The sequence below is a fragment of the Giraffa tippelskirchi genome, chromosome 9 (assembly GCF_054371585.1).
Source record: "Giraffa tippelskirchi isolate mGirTip1 chromosome 9, T2T-mGirTip1v1.2.pri, whole genome shotgun sequence".
NCBI classification, from domain to species: Eukaryota; Metazoa; Chordata; class Mammalia; order Artiodactyla; family Giraffidae; genus Giraffa; species Giraffa tippelskirchi.
Genome location: NC_137283.1, coordinates 78788623 through 78813024, shown reverse-complemented (window position 1 = coordinate 78813024; position 24402 = coordinate 78788623).

Genomic DNA, 24402 nt, shown 5'->3' with positions numbered 1-24402 from the left:
ACAGAGGTGGTAGGAAGGAGAGGGTGGGCTGAACAGAGAGAGTAGCATAGAAACATATACACGACCAAATGTAAAATAGATAACCAGTGGGAATTTGCTGTATGACTCAGGGAACACAAACGAGGGATCTATGACAACCTGGAGGGGTGGGATTGAGTGGGAGGTGGCAGGGAGTTTCAAGAGGTAGGGGACATATCTATACCTATGGCTGGTTGATGTTGATGTATGGCAGACACCAACACAATATTGTAAAGCAATTATCCTTCAATTCAAATCCAATTAAAAAAAACAATATTTTCACATAATTAATTTTTCCTTTGCAAATTGAAATCCTCTGGCAGTCCAGTTGCTAGGACTCAGTGCTCCCATTTATGAGAGCTGGGGTTCAATTCCTGGTCGAGGAACTAAGATCCCACAAGTCTCATGGTGTAGCAGGTGTGTGTGTGGGGGTGTTGGTGGAACATGTCTTTGGGACTTACCTGGCCACCCAGTGGTTAAGACTCAGCCTTCCAATGCAAGGGGGCATGGGCTCGATCCCTAGTCAGGGAACAAAGATCTCATGTGTCACATGGCCTAAATAAATAAAAAAGAAGGATTAAAAAAAAAATCTTTCAGGTAAATTTTACACTAAAAACTGGAACTGTAAAAATGCTTTGTCTCTATGAAGTTAAAATTACATGCTTTTATTTACAAGTTGTTTTCTCTGATTATTGCCAGTATTTTCTCTTCATATCAGGTAATTGACTCACTTTGCAGCAGTGTGTTTAATTCTCAGTTACTTTTCATTGAACACTTTTTAAATGCATTCCATGTTTTTCTTATTAGAATCTGCCAAATTATCCTATTAAGCATTATTTCAAAATGATTTTTAAAGGCCTCTGGTATATCAATTTCTTCACTGTATTGATTTCATTATTTATTAGTTTATCCTATCAATGCAAACCCATCAAAACACTGTTTTATCCTAGCTTTGCAGCTTCAATTTTGGTATAATTAACAGACGTATTTGCAACCTTAGAGTTTACTCGAATTGCTAAAGTTTTCCGGGTAACAAGCCATTGCTTCTAGGAGCTATTACTTGTTTTCTATTGAGAGTTTATTTTCTAAGTTAATGATTTGGGTGACCTCTCTTAAACACAAGAAGAAATAAAGCTGTATTTGTAAAAATTGTATTTTCTTTGTTTATATCAAATCCTGGTCTTAAATATTGAGATATAATTGTTAGAATTGAATTATCTTGTATTCAGAAGCACAGATTTCTTTCTCCTATTCTATAAAAATACTTTTTACAAGCAAATGAATGAAAACATCTGATAAGACAAAATGACATCCTATGTGACTAGAGATATTATCTACAAAATATTAGTGATGACAATAAATTTAGAAAATATTCAGAGAAAGAAAAAAATTTAAAAATAAGACACTGCTTATAATATCATCATTTATTAAAAGTAAGAAAAGACATTAATAATCAGGATCAGGAATTATAAATACATAAGGATTGTTACACACTACTAATATGAATTAAACATATTGCATTTGTAGATAATATACATGTTAATATGTATATGAATACAATACCTATGTGTATATAAATACATACACATATACATATACTTTTATAGCTGCATAGAATTTAAATTCACATGAATATTGTGTAGTAGTATATAGATATACATTTATTGGATTGGCCAAAAAGTTCATCTGGGATTTTCGTACCTGAATGACCTTTTTGACCAACTCAACAAGAGTATAAATATAAATTACAAATTATCTCACAAAACATCCCTCAAATACTGGGAATTCTTTAATCTCAGCCCATCTCCATCAAGTACTTTATTTTCACAAACTAATACGACACCTATGTGCTGAGCACAGTCGTGTCCAATTCTTTGCAACCCATTGGACTATCCCTGCCAGGCTCCTATATACACGGGGTTTTTCAGGCAATAATACTGGAATGGTTGCCATTTCCTTCTCCAGGGGATCTTCCCTATCCAGTGATCGAACCCATGTTTCCTGTATCTCCTGCATTGCAAGTGGGTTCTTTATATGCTGAGCCTTTATGTGCTGAGGGAAGCCCATTGGGAAGATATCCATGTGGTGGTGGTGGTGGTTGAGTCGCTAAGTTGTGTCCGACTCTTGTGATCCAGTGGACTGTAGCCTGGCAGGCTTCCCTGTCTGTGAGATTCTCCAGGCAAGAATATTGGAGTGAGTTGCCCTTTCCTTCTCCAAGGGATCTTCCCAACCCAGGAATTGATCCCAGGTCTCCTGTATTGCAGGCAGATGATTTACCAACTGAGCTATGAGGGAAGACCTATACATAGATGTATTTCTACAAATGAAAACGGTTTCAATGTCCAATGATGAAAATTTGGTTAAATAACATAGAGTCAATAGCTATATTATAATCTGATATGAAAATATTAAGTATCATCTTTTAAAGAGTATATAAAATATAGTAATGATAAAATATTATATTTTTTGAGCCTCATGGCTCAGTGCTAAAGAATCCTCCTGCCAATACAGGAGACATGAGTTTGATCCATGGGTTGAGAAGATTCCTTGGAGAAAGAAATGGCAACCCACTCCAGTACTCTTGCCTAGGAAATCCCATGGACAGAGGAGCCTAGTGGGCTATAGCCAAAGGGGTTGCAAAAGAGTTGGAGAAATGCAGTGACTAAACAACAACAAAATATGAAAAAAAAAATACATGTACATGGTATGATATATTAAACATTATTATAATCACACCTATATAAATTTAGCTAGGAATTACAATTATTTAGAGATTATTTTAAATTTCATTTTCCATAGCTTCTACTTGACCATAGGTGTTTAATAAAATTTTTTAAAAGGAGTTCTAAAAATATATATGTAAATAAACAATTCAAGAACGTTTAATCTTTTTTCCTGTTCACATAATTCTACTCAATTTTATCTGTAGTTTTGATGCTTAAGTTTAAGAAAAAAATATTCTTAGGTTGTGAAAATTCTTTGCTTTCTTTTAATAAGCAGAACCTATACTTCTCCATCTATCTACTTCTGCTTCATTGACTATGCTAAAGACTTTGATTGTGTGGATCATACATAACACACCGTGAAAAAATTTTAAAGAGACATGAATATCAGACCATCTTACCCACTTTCTGAGAAAACTGTGTGCAGGTCAAGAAGCAATAATTAGAACCGGACATGGAACAATGGACTGGTTCCAATTTGGGAAAGATGTATGTCAAGGTTGTATATTGTCACACTGCTTATTAACTTATATACAGACCACATCATGTGAATTGCCAGGCTGGATGAACAAAAGCCTGGATCAAGATTGCCAAGAGGAATATCAATAACCTCAGAGATGCAGATGACCACACCCTTATGACAGAAAGTGAAGGGGAACTAAACAGACTTTTGATGAAGGTGAAAAAGGAGAGTGAAAAAACTGGCTTAAAACTCAACATTCAAAAACTAAAATCATGGCATCCAGTCCCATCACGTCATGGCAAAAAGACAGGGAAACAATGAAAACAGTAACAGACTTTATTTTGGGGGGCTCCAAAATCATGGCCTTCCTCAGCGATCAGTGCAAAGAAATAGAGGAAAACAACAGATTGGGAAAGACTAGAGATATCTTCAAGAAAATTAGAGAGAACAAAGGAACATTTCATGCAAAGATAGGCTCGATAAAGGACAGAAATGGTATGGACCTAACAAAAGCAGAAGATATTAAGAAGAGGTGGCAAGAATACACAGAAGAACTGTACAAAAAAGATCTTCACGACCCAGATAACCACGATGATGTGATCACTCGCCTAGAGCCAGACATCCTGGAATGTGAAGTCAAGTGGGCCTTAGAAAGCATCACTACGAACAAAGCTAGTGGAGGTGATGGAATTCCAGTTGAGCTACTTCCAATCCTCAAAGGTGATGCTATCAAAGTGCTGCACTCGATATGCCAGCAAATTTGGAAAACTTAGCAGTGGCCACAGGACTGGAAAAGGTCAGTTTTCATTCCAATCCCAAAGAAAGGCAATGCTAAAGAATGCTCAAACTACCGCACAATTGCACTCATCTCACACGCTAGTAAAGTAACGCTCAAAATTCTCCGAGCAAGGCTTCAGCAATACGTGAACCGTGAACTTGCAGATGTTCAATCTGGTTCTAGAAAAGGCAGAGGAACCAGAGATCAAATTGCCAAAATCCGCTGGATCATCGAAAAAGCAAGAGAGTTCCAGAAAAACATCTCTTTCTGCTTTATTGACTATGCCAGAAAGAGATGGGAATATCAGACCATCTGACCTGTCTCTTGAGAAACCTGTATGCAGGTAAGGAGGCAACAGTTAGAACTGGACATGGAACAACAGACTGGTTCCAAATAGGAAAAAGAGTACTTCAAGGTTGTATATTGTCACCCTGCTTATTTAACTTCTATGCAGAGTACATCATGAGAAACGCTGGGCTGGAAGAAACACAAGCTGGAATCAAGATTGCCGGGAGAAATATCAATAACCTCAGATATGCAGATGACACCACCCTTATGGCAGAAAGTGAAGAAGAACTAAAGAGCTTCTTGATGAAAGTGAAAGAGGAGAGTGAAAAAGTTGGCTCAAAGCTCAACATTCAGAAAACTAAGATCATGGCATCTGGTCCTGTCACTTCATGAGAAATAGATGGGCAAACAGTGGAAACAGTGTCAGACTTTATTTTTTTAGGCTCCAAAATCACTGCTGATGGTGATTGCAGCCGTGAAATTAAAAGACGCTTGCTCCTTGGAAGGAAGGTTATGACCAACTTAGATAGCATATTTAAAAGCAGAGACATTACTTTGCCAACAAAGGTCCGTCTACTCAAGGCTATCGTTTTTCCAGTGGTCATGTATGGATGTGAGAGTTGGATGGCGAAGAAAGCTGAGCCCTGCAGAATTGATGCTTTTGAACTGTGGTGTTGGAGAAGACCCTTGAGAGTCCCTTGGACTGCAAGGAGATCCAATCAATCCATCCTAAAGGAGATCAATCCTGGGTGTTCATTGGAAGGATTGATGTTGAAGCTGAAACTCCAATACTTTGGCCACCTCATGCGAAGAGTTGACTCATTGGAAAAGACCCTAATACTGGGTAGAATTGGGGGCAGGAGGAGAAGGGGACAACAGAGGATGAGATGGTTGGATGGCATCACCAACTCGATGGACATGGGTTTGGGTAGACTCCGGGAGTTGGTGATGGACAGAGAGGCCTGGCGTGCTGCAATTCATGGGGTCGCAAAGAGTCGGACACGACTGAGCAACTGAACTGAACTGAAAATCACGGCAGATGGTGACTCCAGCCATGAAATTAAAAGACGATTGTTCCTTGGAAGAAAACCTATGACCAACTAGACCGCATATTGAAAAGCAGACATTACTTTGCCAACAAAAGTCCATTTAGTCAAAGCTATGGTTTTTCCAGTACTCATGTATGGAAGTGAGAGATGGACCATAAAGAAGGCTGAGCACTGAAGAACTGATGCTTTTGAACTGTGGTTTGGAGAAGACTCTTGAGAGTCCCTTGGACTGCAAGGAGATCAAACTTGTCAATTCTAAAGGAAATCAGTTCTGAATATTCATTGGAAGGACTGATGCTGAAGCGATGCTCCAATACTTTGGCCACCTGTTGTGAAGGGCTGTCTCACTGGAAAAGACCCTGATGCTGGAAATGATTGAAGGCAGAAGGAGAAGGGGACAACAGAGGACGAGATGGTTGGTTGGCATCACTGACTCAGTTTCCATGAGTTTGAGCAAGCTCCAGGAGATGGTGAAGGACAGGGTAGACTGCAGTCCAAGCGATCACAAAGAGTCGGACATGACTGAGTGACTGAACAACAAAAATACCTCTCCAGCCAGAAGAAATCCTCCTCCAAGAAATTTTCCCTAATTTGTATATTGATATTGTAGTGAGTTTCTGATCCCCCATGATTATACCAGTTAAATAAAGCAGTGCTAGAAATGTTAAAATTGTGTCCCTTTAAGACTGAAGATGCAAAGTGGTGGGGCTTTCCTGGTGCCTCAGTGGGAAAGAATCTGCCTGCAATGCAGGAGATGCTTGTTTGATTCCTGAATGTGGAAGATCCCTTGGAGGAAGGCACAACAACCCACCTGAGTATTTTTGCCTCAAGAATTCCATGGACAGAGGTTCCTTGCAGAATACTGTCCATAGGGTCTCAAAGAGTTGGACACGACTGAAGCAACTTAGCAAGAATGTATACAATGTGCTGGGCTTCCTTGGCGGCTCTGTGGTAAAGAATCCACCTGCCAATGCAGGAGAAATAGATTTGATCCCTGGGTCAGGGAGATAAAGAAAATGGCAAGCCACTCCAGAATTCTTTCCTGTGAAATCCTATGAACAGAGGAGTCTGAAAGGCTGCATACAGTCCATAGGGTTGCAAAAGAAGTCAGACAGGACTTAGCAACTAAACAAAAACAATATGCAAGGTAGTTAAATGCATGCTTTAGTGTAACAGGAGTTTTGCATTTGAGAGGCTTGACTGAGTATGAATTAGTGATGTAAAAGAAGTAAAAGAGTTTGTTTAGAGACAAAACCACATTATATTGCTCAGAGTTGGAGGACTTCAGTAGAAAATTTATTAATGCAAAAGCCAAAGATGATGTCTACATTTTGAAGCTGTCACCAGATGAAAACACAAATTTGTTCATAAATTGTGATAACACATTCAGGGCAGTCAAAGTGTATGTAATAAAGTCTGTGCTGTCTCATTTAGTAGTTTGCACCTCAAAAACTCATAATGAATCATGCATATATTAATCAGTGTATAACATAAAAATGACATATAAGAATCCTATATATGTCATATACAAACATAACATAAAATGTATGTAAATACATACAAATATATTCATGAAAATAAAACATTGAGTCCTAAGAATCTTAAAATTTTATGGTCAGGTAATTTAAGATGTCTTTGAAACAGGGGCAAGGTAGCAATATGTTTATAAAGTAAAACTTTAAGATAGAAAGAAGGAATGGACTTTTAGTATTGAAATTAACAACAGTTTTAAATTCACGTTTTATTTTATATTTCATAAAAATGTAAAATAAATACATTAACATATAATAATAAATATATTATTAGATAAATATATTATTATAAATATAATGATTATTAAAAATACTAAAGCTATTTGTGAATCAAGTCTCAAAATTATTTTCCCTAAAAAGGTTATTCATTTTAGAGCACAGAGGGGTCAGAAGGATATTAAGCATGACATCCTCATGTTAGTACTTTTCTTTTTCTTTTTTTTTTAAGTTCAGAGATGCTATGTGTTATGGAGAGAGATTGATCACATGATATGGACAGATTCACCCTCAGGTCTTATGTTTCAAGTTTTCCCAAAACTAGCTTAAATAATCTTAAATATGTGGCAATCATTTTAGGAAAGCAGGGCATATGGTCTCAGAAAATATAGATTAATTGTAACCCAGATCTAACTGATAGATATTAAAATTTTAAAAAGAAGCAGATAATTAGAATTACTTTTCTCATCTTTAGCGAAATATAACTGACAAATAATATTGTGTAAGTTTAAGGTATATTATGTGTACCCTTGGTTTGTTATGATTATATATTAAAAATGATCAACACCATAATGTTAACACCTGGCACCTGCATAACTTCATATAATCACCATTTCTTGATTGCAATTTTAAAAGTGTAATACAATATTACTAACTTGATAACTATGCTATATATTAGGTCTCAAGAATTTATTAATCTTATAGCTAGAAGTTTGTACCCTTTGACTAACTCATCACAATTTCCCACATCCCCAAACACCTGGTAATTATTTTTTAAGTCTCTGTTTCTATGTATTCAACGTTTTAGGATTTCACCTCTAAATGATATCATACAGTCTTTGTCTTTGCCTTTCTCAGACTTACCTCACTGAGTATAGTATAATATCAATTTTCTCTTCTCCACCAATCATTTATTTATATAAGTATCAATTTATGGATCCATCCATGTTGTCACAAATGGGAGAATCTCCTTCTTCCTCATGGCTGAATAATACCCCATTATGTTTCTCTCTCTCTTATATATATATATATACCATTATTTAATCATCCACAGATTTACACTTAGGTTGCTTCTTTATCTTGGCTATTGTGAATAATGCTGAAATAAAAATGAACATGCAGCTATCTCTTTGATACCTAGTTTTCATATTCTTTGCATATATACCCAGAAGTGGAATTGCTAGATCATATGGTACTTCTATTTTTTGTTTGTTTGTTTATTTGTTTGTTTTTTAAAGAAAACATGTTTAATCAAGTAATGCGTGAAAAAATTATTTGTTGTTGTTCAGTCTCTCACTTGTGTCCAACACTTTGCGACCCATAAACTGCAGCACTCCAAGCTTCCCTGTCCCTCACTATCTCCCAGAGCTTGCTCAAAATCATGTCCACTATGTCTATGATGCCATCCAACCATCTCATCCTCTATCATCCTCTCCTCCTGCCCTCAATCTTTCCCAGCATCAGGGTATTTTTCAATGATTTTGCTCTTCACATCAGGTGCCCAAAGTATTGACAGTTCAGTATCAGTCCTTCTAAAGAATATTCAGGATTGATTTCCTTTAGTATTGACAGGTTTGACCTCCTTGCTTTCCAAAGGACTCTATTTTTAATGTTCTCTGTTGTAGCTGTACCAGTTTACATTCCCAGCAACATTGCACAAAGAATCCTTTTTCTCCACACCCTCACTAACACTTACCTCTTAAATTTTTGATGATAGCCATGAAAATAGGTATGAATAGCTCACTCGGTTTTGCAATGCATTTCCCTGATATGCATTGCATATCATGATTAGTGGTATTGAGCACATTTTCATATATGTATTGACCAATTTTATATCTTTGTTGGAAAAATGCCCATGTGATTCCTCTATTCAATTTTTAATCTTATTTTTTTTTTTGTCAACTAGTTGCATAAATTTTCTGTATTTTTTTTTCAGATATATGGTGTGAAATTTTTTCATTCCAGAGGTTGTCTTTGCATTTTGTTGATGTTTTTGTTTCATGCTCAGACATTTTTTAAGTGACAAGCACTGTTCTTAAACAAAAGATGGTTGGTAATCACATTAAAGTGTATGCTTTCCTTATATCTATATACATACGTATTCATATATTTTTAATTTTTATTTAAAATATGCTTATTTTACCATAGATTATCCTTAGTCTACCATTTACATTTATTTTATAAATTTTAATTTCAAATTTTTTACATTACAGATTGATCATGAAGATACTGCAGAGTGTCTATATAAGCTGCTGCCAGTTTCCCCTATTATTCATACCTTACATTAAATTGATTCATTTGTTATAATTAATGAACCACTGCCGATGTTAATTTCTCTAGTAGTAGGACTAGCAGAAGCACCAGTACTAGCAGTTCAGTTCAGTTCAGTTCAGTTGCTCAGTCGTGTCCGACTCTTTGTGACCCCATGAATTGCAGCATGCCAGGCCTCTCTGTCCATCACCAGCTCCTGGAGTCTACCCAAACCCATGTCCATCGAGTCAGTGATGTCCTCCAACCATCTCATCCTCTGTCATCCCCTTCTCCTCCTGCCCCCAATCCTACCCAGCATCAGGGTCTTTTCCAATGAGTCAAACCTTCGCATGAGGTGGCCAAAGTATTGGAGTTTCAGCTTCAACATCAGTCCTTCCAATGAACATCAAGGATTGATCTCCTTTAGGATGGATTGATTGGATCTCCTTGCAGTCCAAGGGACTCTCAAGAGTCTTCTCCAACACCACAGTTCAAAAGCATCAATTCTGTGGCGCTCAGCTTTCTTCACCATCCAACTCTCACATCCATACATGACCACTGGAAAAACCATAGCCTTGACTAGACGACGTTTGTTGGCAAAGTAATGTCTCTGCTTTTAAACATGCTATCTAGTTTGGCCATAACCTTCCTTCCAAGGAGTAAGCGTCTTTTAATTTCATGGCTGAATCACCATCAGCAGTTATTTTGGAGCCCAAAAAAACAAAGTCTCACTCTGTTATCGCTGGTTCTCCATCCACTTCCCATGAAGTGATGGGACCAGATGCCATGATTTTAGTTTTCTGAATGTTGAGCTTTAAACCGACTTTTTCACTCTCTTCTTTCACTTTCATCAAGAGGCTCTTTAGTTCTTCTTCACTTTCTGCCATGAGGGTGGTGTCATCTGCATATCTGAGGTTATTGATATTTCTCCCAGCAATCTTGATTCCAGCTTGTGTTTCTTCCAGCCCAGCATTTCTCGTGATGTACTCTGCATATAAGTTAAATAAGCAGGGTGACAATATACAGCCTTGACACACTCCTTTTCCTATTTGGAACCAGTCTGTTGTTCCATGCCCAGTTTTAACTGTTGCTTCCTTACCTGCATACAAGTTTCTCAAGAGACAGGTCAGATGGTCTGGTATTCCCATCTCTTTCAGAATTTTCCACAGTTTATTGTGATCCACACAGTCAAAGGCTTTGGCATAGTCAATAAAGCAGAAATAGATGTTTTTCTGGAACTCTCTTGCTTTTTCGATGATCCAGCGGATATTGGCAATCTGATCTCTGGTTCCTCTGCCTTTTCTAAAACCAGCTTGAACATCTGGAAGTTCACGGTTCACGTATTGCTGAAGCCTGGCTTGGAGAATTTTGAGCATTATGTACTAGCATGTGAGATGAGTGCAATTGTTCTAGCAGTAGTAGTAATCAAATCCATCATTTATTCAGATTTTCTTAGCTTCCAGCCACTATCTTTTTTCTGTTCTAGAATCCTATCCAGGATGCATTTATTCATGTTGCATTTATTCATCGTGTTTCCCTCGACTTCTTTTGTCTGTGACAATTAGTCTGACTGTCCATACTATTTATTAATTTGACTTTTTGAGGACTACTGGTAAAGTACTCTATTGAATGTCCTTCAATAATTATTTTAAGTTTTTTTTTTACTCGGAATATTTTCTCTTCTCCACCATTCATTCATTTATATTACTATTAATTTAGGGATATTCGTTTAACACATCGTATTATAATCAATTAATTCTGCATTTAATTGCTCAAATTGTTGGCTATTAGGAGGTTTTCAGTTCACTCTTGTGTGACTTTGACATGCCCTCATAATGTAAGTGAGAGGGTAACAGGTAGGAAGGCCGGAGATCCCCAATCAGCAGGAGAGAATAAACGTAGAGTGGCAGATCCCCCCCTTTCTCTGTTGACAAAAGTGGTTCTGCTTAAGACTAACTTTTTTTTTTTCTCTTCTCAAACCTTGGGTTGATAATGGCTCAACAAACCAGTATTCATGTCAATTGTTTTATGGCTGGGGGATGAACACCTCATGCCATTCTATCTCAAAAATGTGGGTGAAACTCCCTCAGCCTTGACGTATCTCTCTTATCTGATTGAAAGTGAAAGTGAAAATTGCTCTCAGTCCTGTCTGACACTTTGTAACCCCACGGACTGTCCATGGAATTCTCCAGGCCAGAATACTGGAGTGGGTAGCCTTTCCCTCCTCCAGGGGATCTCTTCAATGCAGGTATTAAACACAGGTCTCCCACATTGCAGGCAGATTGTTTACCAGCTGAGCCACAAGAGAAGCCCAGGAAAACTGGCGTGGGTAGCCTATCCCTTCTTCAGCAGATCTTCCCAACCTAGGAGTTGAACTGGGATCTGTTGCATTGCAGGCAGATTCTTTACCAACTGAGCTATCAGGGAAGCCACAGCAGCTCACTAATAGACATAAAACAACTTGCTAAAAGCTAGCAAGCAGTTACTCTTTCTGTCCCCTTTTGATGTCTATGGCAGAAGCTTTCCCTGCCTCTGTTATACTTTAATACAACTTTGCTACACAAAAAGTAACAAGTAGTTAAGTCTCATCTCTGAACCCGGATTGAAATCCTCTCCTCCAGAGGTCACGAATTCCAGCATAACACACGGGTTGCAGCAGCAACCTTTCAGAAATTGCTATTTTTAGTTGAACACTTTTTTGCTTTTTGGCACATTAAGATGATCTGACTAGTTTGAATATTTTCTGTCCCGTCATAGAACAAACAGGTCATTACTTTAAGGACCTCTGGTTCCTTTAATTGGAGAATGGTATCAGAAGCCAATATTAGGCTCTTGGCATCCTCATTACTCCCAGCATATCATTGGATCCAGATCCTCTCATTTGAGAAACAAAAAACTATGTGTATACTGCCTTATGTATATATGCATACCTATAAATATTTCTCTATGTAAGCACTTGTATTCATATTAAGCTAAACTTGAGTTCATACTAATAACTCCAAATCTAAGCCCTTAGAAAATGGATTAATCTATACTCTTCCCCTTGTAACTTTAACTCAATGGTAAGAAACTTGGCCCTCCACAGTAATTAAATGTTTAATTTCAATGTACACACACTGTAGTTTCAGAATTGTTAACCCATGTCTCCAAAAAAGAGCTTTATCAACTAGAGTACAGAGTTACATAAAATTTATTTTAGTCCTACAATTCTTGTGCTTTAATCCTCTGGATTTCAATCACTTCCAAAGTAAGTTAGGCCAGCAACTTTTTCTCCCATCACCTTCCATAGAGTTGTTTCATAATTTTGTGTAACAGTTAGGTTGTATTAATTACAATCGCACATTCTACATTTTATCCTAGAATCTGGCCCACCAAAATAATTTTCCAAGATTCATTTCATTGAGTTCCACCTTTGTGCTTTGAAGCTCTGTGCATTTAGACAGATGAATAGTGCCATGTATCCTTCCTTACAGTATCATACAGAATAATTTTACAGCCCTAGAAAGTTCTTATTTACTTCACCTACTCAAAATTACTCTTTCAATCTTGAACCCGCAATAACAACACCGATTATATTTACTATGTGTACAGTTCTGCATTTCCAGAGTACTGTATAATGGAAACTACACAGTATGTAACCTATTCATACCAGTTTCTCTCACTTAGAAATATGCTTTTAAAATGTATCCTTATCTTCTCATGGCTTGATAGCTTTTTTTATCATTGAATAGAATTCCTGCGTGAATGCACCACACAGTTTGTTTATTCATTCAACTGAAGGGCGTATTAGTTGTATCTAGACTTTGGCAACTTCAAATCAGTTGTATAAATACCTATGTGTGGAATTGCTGAAGTGTGTTTATCATTTTGTATGAAATTGCTAAACTGTCTTCCAAAGTAGTTGTGACATTTTACTTTCTCACCATCAATTAGTGACCGAGTTTCTCTGCATGCCTGTTAATGTGGTAGGTGTTACATTGATTTAGCTTTGAATATTGGACCAGACTTTCAGACCTTTAATAAATTCCACTTGTTTTGTACTATAATTCAATTTAGACATTTTATCTGATTTATTAATATTTTGTTGAGAATTTCTAATATATACATTTAATATTTTAAATTACAAAAAGATAGCTGAAAAAAACCTCAAACAGTTGGTCATTAAACAACAGACTTATAATAATACCTAAATATAAGAATAAATCTCAAAAGAAATTTCAAAATATTTCAGACTAAATGAAAATTAAACCACAATTTATCAAAAGTGATAGAGAAAAACAATGAAAAAAAAGTTGAAACTTTGAAAGATAAATAAAATTGATTAACCTCTGGTCAGGCTAACCAAGAAAAAAGAGCAGGCACATATAACCAGAAACGAAGAAGGAGTCATTAATGTTGGCCCTGCTGCTGCTGCTGCTAAGTCGTGTCAGTTGTGTCCTACTCTGTGAGACCCCATAGACGGCAGCCTACCAAGCTCCACTGTCCCTGGGATTCTCCAGGCAAGAACACTGGAGTGGGTTGCCGTTTCTTTCTCCAGTGCATGGAAGTGAAAAATGAAAGTGAAGGTGGTCAGTTGTGTCCGACTCTTCACGACCCCATGGACTGCAGCCTACCAAGCTCCTCCATCCATGCGATTTTCCAGGCAAGAGTACTGGAGTGAGTTACCATTGCCTTCTCCAAATGTTGGTCTTACAAGCCATTAAGTTGATAATAAAGGAAAATATGCTCAGTTGCTAACTCATGTCCAACTTGTTGCAACCCTACAGACTGCAGTGAGCCAGGCTTCCCTGTCCTTTGCTATCTCCTGGAGTTTGCTCAGATTCATGGCCATTGAGTTAGCAATGCTATCTAACCATCTCATTCTCTGCCACCCTCTTCTCTTCAATCTTACCCAGAATCAGTGTCTTTTCCAATGAGTCTACTCTTCACATCAGGTGGCCAAAGTATTGGAGCTTCAGCTTCAGCATCAGTCCTTCCAATGAATATTCAGGGTTGATTTCCTTTAGAATTGAGTTGTCTGATCTCCTTGCAGTCCAAGGGACTCTCAAGAGTCTTCTCTAGCACCACATTAGAAAGCATCAACTCCTCAGCATGAAGACTTCTTTATAGTTCAACTTTTACATATATACATGACTACTGGAAAAACCATAGCTTTGACTATATGGACCTTTTTCAGGAAAGTGATGTTTCTGCTTTTTAATATGTTGTCTAGGTTTGTCATAGCTTTCTGCTTGTTTCCAAGGAACAAGCGTCTTTTGATTTCATGACTGCAGTCAACGTCCACAGGGATTTTGGAGCCCAAGAAAATAAAATCTGTCACTATTTTCACTTTCCCCCTTCTATTTGCCATGAAGTGATGGGACAAGATGCCATGACCTTAGTTTTTGAATGTTGATTCTCAAACCAGTTCTTTCACTCTCCTCTTTACCCTCATCAAGAGGCTCCTTAGTTCCTCTTCTTTTTCTGCCACTACAGTGGTATCATTTGACTATCTGAGGGCATTGATATTTCTCCTGACAGTCTTGATTCCAGCTTGTGATTCATCTAGCTTAACATTTCCCATGATGTACTCTGTATATAAGTTAAATAAATAGGGTGACAATATACAACCTTGTTGTACTCCTTTCACAATTTTGAACTAGTTGGTTATTCCATGTAAGAGTCTAAATGTTGCTTATTAATCTGCCTACAAGTTTCTCAGGAGAGAGGTAACGGGGTTGGGTATTTTCATTTCTTTAAGACTTTCCCACAGTTTGTTTTGATCCACACAGTCAAAGGGTTTAGTGTAGTCTATCAGAGCCTTGTCATTGTTAAGGGGCTTGGTATCACAATGAAGCTATGACTGATGCCATGCAGAGGCCAACCAAGATGCGTGGGTCATAGTGGAGAGTCCTGACAAAACATGGTCCATTGGAGGAAGGAATGGCAAACTACTCCAGTTTTCTTGCCATAAGTATCCCATGAATAGTATGAAGAAGTAGGTATGAACGACTCTGTTTCCGTTTTTGTTGTCTTATATGTAATGAGCCTGGCTTTCTGGTGACTCAACAGCAAGGAATCTGCCTGCCAATACAGGACATGTGAGTTTGATCCCTGGTTTGGAAAGGTGCCCTGGATAAAGAAATGGCAATCCACTCCAGTATTCTTGCCTGGGAAATTCCATGGACAGAGGATCCTGGTGGGCTACAGTCTATGGAGTTGCAAAAAGAGTTGGACATGACTCAGCAACTGAAATGATAAATGACAACGTACTGGGCCTATTCATTAAGTAACACATACTACCAAAATTCACAAAAGGAGAAGAAATAAGTTGAGTAAGATTATGTCTATTAAACAAGTTGAATTACTAATAACTTAAAAAAAAAACAAAACAGCCTAGATGGTTTCACTCGTATATTCCATTGAATATCCAAAAAAAAAGAAATTATAGCCTTTCTCTCCAGTCCCTTTCAGAAAACAGAAGTAGAGGGAATGCTTCCTAGTTCATTTCATGAGATCATTTCCATGCTGATACCAAAAGTAGGTAAAGACCTTGCAAAAAAGGAAAACTACAGACCAATATTTCTCATGAGCAAAAACACTCAGGAAAACATTAGCAGATTTAATCCAACCAGATATGAATTTTTTAATACTAAATTCATTTCAGTGTTTTAAAATCCCTTGCTTATATTTGCCTGTTTACTCAAAGAATTTTAATTCCTCCAGGAAACAAATGAATCTTCCCTGAGCTATTGTGGCTATGATTCTGCCCACATGTGCCCATATTTTCAAGGAACTTGAGACTTCAGTTTGTAAAAGTAGTCCTGAAGACTTGGACTTGTTTGGAAACAATTGTATGGAAACATATAACCATGCTTAATATCTTAGAAATTAACAAAATACCTTAATTTAAAAATTTTTAAACTGGCTTCTATTTTCTGATATTTGTTATTTCTCCAATTTCTACACTATTTTCTCTTTGTCATGCCTACTGCTAAAGTTCTGATACTTCTTGAAGTCTAGGTCTTAAATATGATGTCATCACATTTTATACATTTTCTGAAAGATTATCCAAAACAGTACTTTAACTTGCTTTTCTAAGTTTTCCCTTTATTATAATTACTACTAGGGGTTTAGCAGCCTGCTGCTGTCTAAAATTATTTTTATCCCATTTTTTTAAAAAGCTGTCTTTTTAGCTTTCTGGCATTTACCCTTGGTTCCTGCAAACTCAAATATTTCTGTTTTGGTGATCACGTCAGAAAGTCTGCTTTTGGTCTTTTGAGTTAACTGTTCTTATCAAAGTTTTCTTGTTACAATATACAGTCAACATAGAAAATTTTATTTCTACATTGTGCAATATTTCAAATATATTTAATACTATCTGGGAATTCCCTGGTGGTCCACTGGTTAGGATTGGGCACTTCCATTTGAGGAGGTGCAGATTCTTACCTGGTCATTGAACAAAGATGCTACAGGCAATGCTGATCAGCAAAAATTAAATAAATAATAATAAAATAAGAATAAATAAATTAAAAAAATACTACTCTTTTAGATTTGCATCATAAGTGTCCATTAAATCTTTGGCAAATTATCTTTGAAGCCATAATTTTACTTTCTAGGTTAAGTTTTCCTTGGTCTTCTATGCAATATTGACACTTTTTTATTCTTCTTCTTTTTTCAAATTATACCACACGCATGTATGTACAAACAACACCACCAATCTGATCCAGATGAACTTTTAAAGATTGAATTTGGCAGCATATCTGGAGAAATTTAAAGAATCCTCTTAAACAAGACACATTTTTTCTCCCAGTTAGTCACCATTAATAGTTTATTTTAGTTTTATAAAGATTTTGATTGTTGCCTATTTAATAAATCCAACTTCTAACAGTTCAAACACTAAAGGTATCATGTTGTTGTCCGAATGCTAAAGGCCTGCTGGCTCATGAGCACATTGCTACCTTGCTAACAGGCTAGCAAACACCTATTTTTCAAGTGACAAATAGTGCAGATTTTGCCCAAAGCTTTTTCAATTCTTTTGACATTCAACCTACAAAGTATACAATTAGAAAACAAATTAACAATTAAGAATTATTCTCCTTTCTAATCGCTCCAAAATTATTCCAAAAGAAACGCACAGAAATTTTTCTGTTTTACTCTTTATAATTTCAAATCCTTTAGTGTTGGGGAATTATTCCTGGGAGGTACAACGTGTAAGCTATTAACATGAGATGAATGGATCCATGAATTTATAAGTACATGCTCCATTACACTCAAAGTGTATTGCTTCTTAATTTACATCTTGCTTTGGGCCATACAGAAGATTATCTGCCAATTTTTAAAGAGCTGTTCCAAAATCTGTAGATTTGTCTCTCAAGGCTTTTTTTTTTTTTTTTTTTTTAATTCTGTGATGTGAAAATCATTTGGTGGATGTCACCAAGCATTTGTCAGATAAATTTTTCACTGATCATATTTAGCTTAAGGTAATAGATGGGACAACAGTGGAAACAGTGTCAGGCTTTATTTTTTTGGGCTCCAAAATCACTGCTGATGGTGACTGCAGCCATGAAATTAAAAGACGCTTACGCCTTGGAAGGAAGGTTATGGCCAACCTAGATAGCATATTGAAAAGCAGAGACATTACTTTGCCAACAAAAGTCCATCCAGTCAAGGCTATGGTTTTTTCCAGGGGTCATGTATGGATGTGAGAGTTGGACGGTGAAGAAAGCTGAGCGCCGAAGAATTGATGCTTTTGAACTGTGGTGTTGAAGACTCTTGAGATTCCCGTGGACTGCAAGGAGATCCAATCAATCCATCCTAAAGGAGATCAATCCTGGGTGTTCATTGGAAGGTCTGATGTTGAAGCTGAAACTCCAATCCTTTGGCCACCTCATGCGAAGAGTTGACTCATTGGAAAAGACCCTAATGCCGGGTAGGAGTGGGGGAAGGAGGAGAAGGGGACGACAGAGGATGAGATGGTTGGGTGGCATCACCGACTCGATGGACATGGGTTTGGGTAGACTTCGGGAGTTGGTGATGGACAGAGAGGCCTGGCGTGCTGCAATTCATGGGGTCGCAAAGAGTCAGACACGACTGAGTGACTGAACTGAACTGAATTGATGCTTTTAGAAGAATAAGATGAAAACATACAGCCCATGACTTATTCTAGTGGAACAGGAAAATGTAGAGCTAGAAGTGAAAGAATATGACCACATTTTTATGAGCAATCATGTAAATATATTGCTATGAATATTCTTTTAAATAGCATCATCAAATGGAGAAAGAAGAAAAAAACATCAGAAGCTAGAATAAAAAATCATTTAGTGATATTTTAGCAGATCTTCCAGATAGCTTTATCTAACAAGTTGACAGCATCAACTTTCTTTGTCTGCCTAAAATGAACCTGTTTAACTAAGGATATCATTAACCAGGATCTTCCTAGGGGAAATATATATATATATATATACTTGTGAAACTTGAGAAATAGATATTGCTTCTAAAAAATACCTTTTTAGAAGAAAATGAGGTTTAATATAATAAAAGTAGAATGTTTGTCACCAAAGTCAAAATTTTAAATAATTCATAGTAATCACCAGTTTCTGTGAGAGAATGAGAGAAATATGGCAGTTAAAATTCTCCCCTTACTTACAGTAAATGATTCAGTTCAGTTCAGTTCAGTCGCTCAGTCGTGTCCGACTCTTTGTGACCCCATGAATCGCAGCACGCCAGGCCTCTCTGTCCATCACCAACTCCCGGAGTTTACCCAAACCCATGTCCATCGAGTTGGTGATGCCACCCAACCATCTCATCCTCTGTCGTCCCCTTCTCCTCCTGCCCCCAATCCTTCCCAGCATTAGAGTCTTTTCCAATGAGTCAACTCTTCGCATGAGGTGGCCAAAGTATTGGAGTTTCAGCTTTAACATCAGTCCATCCAATGAACACCCAGGACTGATCTCCTTTAGGATGGACTGATTGGATCTCCTTGCAGTCCAAGGGACTCTCAAGAGTCTTCTCCAACACCACAGTTCAAAAGCATCAATTCTTTGGCACTCAGCTTTCTTCACCGTCCAACTCTCACATCCATACATGACCACTGGAAAAACCATAGCCTTGACTAGACGGACTTTTGTTGGCAAAGTAATGTCTCTGCTTTTAAATATGCTATCTAGGTTGGTCATAACCTTTCTTCCAAGGAGCAAGCATCTTTTAATTTCATGGCTGCAATCACCATCAGCAGTAATTTTGGAGCCCCAAAAAATAAAGCCTGACACTGTTTCCACTGTTTGCCCATCCACTTCCCATGAAGTGATGGGACCAGATGCCATGATCTTAGTTTTCTGAATGGTGAGCTTTAAGCCAACTTTTTCACTCTCCTCTTTCACTTTCATCAAGAGGCTCTTTAGTTCTTCTTCACTTTCTGCCATGAGGGTAGTGTCATCTGCATATCTGAGGTTACTGATATTTCTCCCGGCAATCTTGATTTGTATTTCTTCCATCCCAGCGTTTCTCATGATGTACTCTGCATGTAAGTTAAATAAGCAGGGTGACAATATACAGCCTTGACGTACTCCTTTTCCTATTTGGAACCAGTCTGTTGTTCCATATCCAGTTCTAACTGTTGCTTCCTTACCTGCATACAGGTTTCTCAAGAGACAGGTCAGATGGTCTGGTATTCCCAGCTCTTTCAGAATGTTCCACAGTTTACTGTGATCCACACAGTCAAAGGCTTTGGCATATTCAGTAAAGCAGAAATAGATATTGTTCTGGAACTCTCTTGCTTTTTGAATGATCCAGCGGATATTGGCAATTTGATCTCTGGTTCCTCTGCCTTTTCTAAAACCAGCTTTAATTTGATCTAAATTTAAGCAATGTCTGAATGAAAAGTTGGAAAATGACAATAAAAAACCTATCTTTTTCACAGATTAGTCGTATATCTTTGGGAAATCTTTTTATGCTTTTTGTAAATTAAGATAGTACTGCCAAAAATCTGGCCTCTGTTCAATATTGCTAAATAGAAACATGGAGAAAGAGCTTGGAGGAGTAGAAGAGAGTAAGTTGTTTTATCACTTTGTCAGGCAAAGGGTGTCACAGCAGGCTAATGCCTCCAAGACTGTGCTCCCCTTTTGGGGAAGTAGGAAGGGCTTTTAAAGTTTCAGCGTGGAAAATAGGGCAGTAGATAAGGATGGGGCTGATACGGTGTTGTATTCTCCTTTCCTCTTGGGGGCATTGAGATCATTAAGACTGGCATTAGGTGGGTCCAGAACAGGTAGTGGTTGTCCTCAAGGTTATCGTCCCATGAATTTCTTTCTGGAGTAAAGAATCCTCAAAAAGGAAAGAAGTGTTAGGGAGTGTTGTCTTGGAGAAGTAAGCATCAGATACATAGTATAACCTTAGCTAGAGGGGAATCACTATCAGAGTGCAATTAAGCAAGAAAGAGAAGGGGAAAAAAATAAAAAAATAAAAAAAATAAAAATAAGAGACTAGCTAGATGGATGGAAAGAATAAAGGGTAAATAGGAACCAATACAGAGGGGCAAGGTGGCAGATGAGTAGGTAGACATGGAGTACATCTTTCTTCACGGATACATCAGGAATACATCCTCAGACACAGAAGTGATTGCAGAACACCAGATGAGAGCAGACAGGAGTACCTGACCACCAGAAAAGAATATATAGAACCATGCAAAACTCAGTAGGATGAAGGAACTGGGGGGAAAACAGGAGTGTTAATAGGATTGGACCTGCCTTTGGCAGGTAGGGGAACTGAAGCAGGGGTCTGATCCCCATATTGGGGCAATTGTCTGGGTCAGAGGAGAAACATGTAAGGCTTAGAGTGAAGCAGCTGATCTGTGGCAGCCTAAATGGAATGAGAATCATACAGTCCTTGTCGTACCCAAGACAGGGATTCAGGTCCCCTAGAAGGTGCAGCAGCTGGGGCTGGAGCATAGAGACTGTGGAGCAATCCCAGGGCGAGAGCTGCTGTTGACTGCAGAGAGATAAACCAAGGGGATGTGAGGGAGGAGACTGTGGTAGGAAATGCCTGTAAAGGAAAGCCAGGCAGCCATGGAATAAGGCGATACTGCTGAGTTATGTGTAGGGGGTGGAGCCATCACCATAGCCTCTCTCTCCCCACACGCCAGCATCAGCAGCTGAAACAATAGAGAGGGTGGCCCATCAAGCACCTGATATGTGTAGCAACAGAGTAGCACCCGACCCAGGGTGCCCATTTAAGTGCCTGATGCGCTGAACTACCGTGTAAAACCCCAGCTAGGGGGGCCCTTTATGTGCCTGACGTGCTGAACAACAGGGAAAGACCACAGGCGAGGGGGCCCTCTAAGTGCCTGAGTGGGGATGGAGGGGAGGGTACAGATAAAACCTGGACAAAGAGGCCTTCTTATCACCAACTAGCAGAGTCTCGAAAAAAGACTCCTGCGCTGAGGAAGTCTGTGTCCCCGCACGCTTGGCTCCATCAGAGTCCCTGGAACCAAGGGGCTCAACTCTCACTGGTGCAGAGCTGCCACGGCCAAAAAAAGTCTTGCACCTATGCATGTAGGATTGCTTTTGTCTTGTCCAAATCTTTGAGACTCTGTGGACTGTGGCCTGCCAGGCTTCTCTGTCAGTGGGGTTCTCCAGGCGAGAATACTGGAGTGGATTTCCATACCGTTTTGAGCATTCTATTTCCTACTTCCCTAGCCACCAACTCCCCTGAGTACCTGGTGCTGCCAGAACCCCTGCAACCCAAGCAGCTTCATCATCTCCACACTTGGCCCTCACTAGTGCAAACCCAAATCTGCCAGGAAAGCCTCAGGAGCAAACCCCAGTGGACGACCCACATGCAGAGGGGAACTGAAACCGCAATTGAAACCTGGGGCAGTGTGACAAGGGAAGAAGATGCAAAACCTTCCCACCAGCTGTACAAGTTACAGATTAAGTACGCGTGATTAAGTAGGCAGACTCTGTGTCCATGGAATATATAAAAGGACACTGAGAGCTCCCACAGAAGAAAAGACATTAGTTCTGACAGCTGTGGACATTAAAGGCACGAACACACAGGAGTAGGACCAGATTAGAGCCTGAGCTGCCCCCACAGCAGGTCCAGAGACCAGTACAGTGTTGAAGGGCATCCTAGGGAGGTGAGGTGGGCTGTGACTCCCAGAGGGAAAGGACTCTGACAGCAGAGACTCAGGAAAACAATTATTATTCTTATATTTTGATTTGTTCTGTAGTTTCTTTTGGTTTTTTTTTTTTCTTTTTTCTTTTATTTCCTCTGTTGTAGTTGTCAGTTTTATTAGCACTATGAACTCAGATTAAGCTTTTGAGCTGTTTTTTAATCACACTTTCTATTGCTGTCATAAACCTCTGCTTCTGCACTGGCCTTTTGCAGTCCTGCGGAGTTTTCCTTTTATATTTTTTTTTAATTATTAAACTTATTATTATTTTTCTACATTTATTTGTTTGCTTGTCCTACTGTTTTTTTCCCCTTGCAGCTAATCTTTAATATATATGTCTTCTTTATCTACCTCGATTTAGCTTTACATTACTATTCTTTCTTTCTTATCTATCTTTCCTTTTTCTCACCATATTGTTAGCTTTGTTTTCATTGCTTTATTCCCCAGTTGGCACCTCACTTTAGTTTTTTATTCTAGTTTGTGCTTTAGGTAGTTTTGTTCTTAACTGGGGGATATCATTTTTGGTTTCCTTTTCTCGCTGGCTCAGTTTATTGTAGTTTATTTTTGTTGCACTGTTTTGATTTTGCTTATGGGTATATATGTATATGTGCATATTCCATTATTTTAATTAATATTTGGCTGATTCTAACTGCCCTTTGTCTGAGATTCATCTTTGGTTTCTCACTGCTGAATACTTGTTTTAATCACATTTAATGCCATAACAAATCACCTGTAGGATTTTGATTCCTGGCCAGAGATCAAGCCCTGAGCCTTTGGAGTGGGACTGCTGACTCCCGCATCCTAGACTACCAGAGAACTGCTAACCCTAGTTAATATCAATTAGTGAGAGCTCTCACAAACACCGCCACTTGTATACAAGTCCTGGCATCACCCAAATGCCAGTAAAATACTGTGCAGGACACATCATCAAAAAAAAAAAAGACAAAAATACAAATACAGTCATCAACAGACAGGATTACCACATCATTCAGCCCTTGCCTATTAGAGGGGAAAAAAGAAACTCATCACAAATCTCACCCTACACTAAGCTTACACAAACCTTCAGTTTGTGGATGAAACCTTTAGTTCAGTTCAGTTCAGTTGCTCAGTCGTGTCTGACTATATGTGAGCCCGTAGATTACAGCACACCAGGCCTCCCTGTCCATCGCCAGCTCCCGGAGCTAACACAAACTCATATCCATCGAGTTGATGATGCCATCCATCCATCTCATCCTTTGTCATCCCCTTCTCCTTATGCCTTCAATCCTTACCAGCATCAGAATCTTTTCCAATGAGTCAATTCTTCGCATCACCTGGCCAAAGTGTTGGAGTTTCAACTTCAGCATCATTCCTTCCAATGACTATTCAGGACTGATTTCCTTTAGGATTGACTGGTTTGATCTCCTGGCAGTCCAAGGGACACTCAAAAGTCTTCTCCAAAACCACAGTTGAAAAGCATCAATTCTTTGGTGCTCAGCTTTCTTTATAGTCCAACTCTTACATCAATGCATGACTACTGGAAAAACCATAGCTTTGGCTAGATGGACCTTTGTTGGCAAAATAATGTCTCTACTTTTTAATATGCTGTCGAGGTTGGGCATATATTTTCTTCCAAGGTACAAGCGTGTTTTAATTTCAGGGCTGCAGTCACCATCTGCAATGATTTTAGGGAACAAAAAAATTAAGTCTCTCACTGTTGCCATTATTCCCCATCTATTTATCATGAAGTGATGAGACCAGATGCCATGATCTTTGCTTTTAGAATGTTGAGTTCAAGCCAGCTTTTTCACTCTCCTCTTTCACTTTCATCAAGGGGCTCTTTAATTCTTCACTTTCTGCCATAACGGTCTTGATTCCAGTTTGTGCTTCATCCAACTGGGCATTTTGCATGATGTACTCTACATGTAAGTTAAATAAGCAGAGTGACAATATACAGCC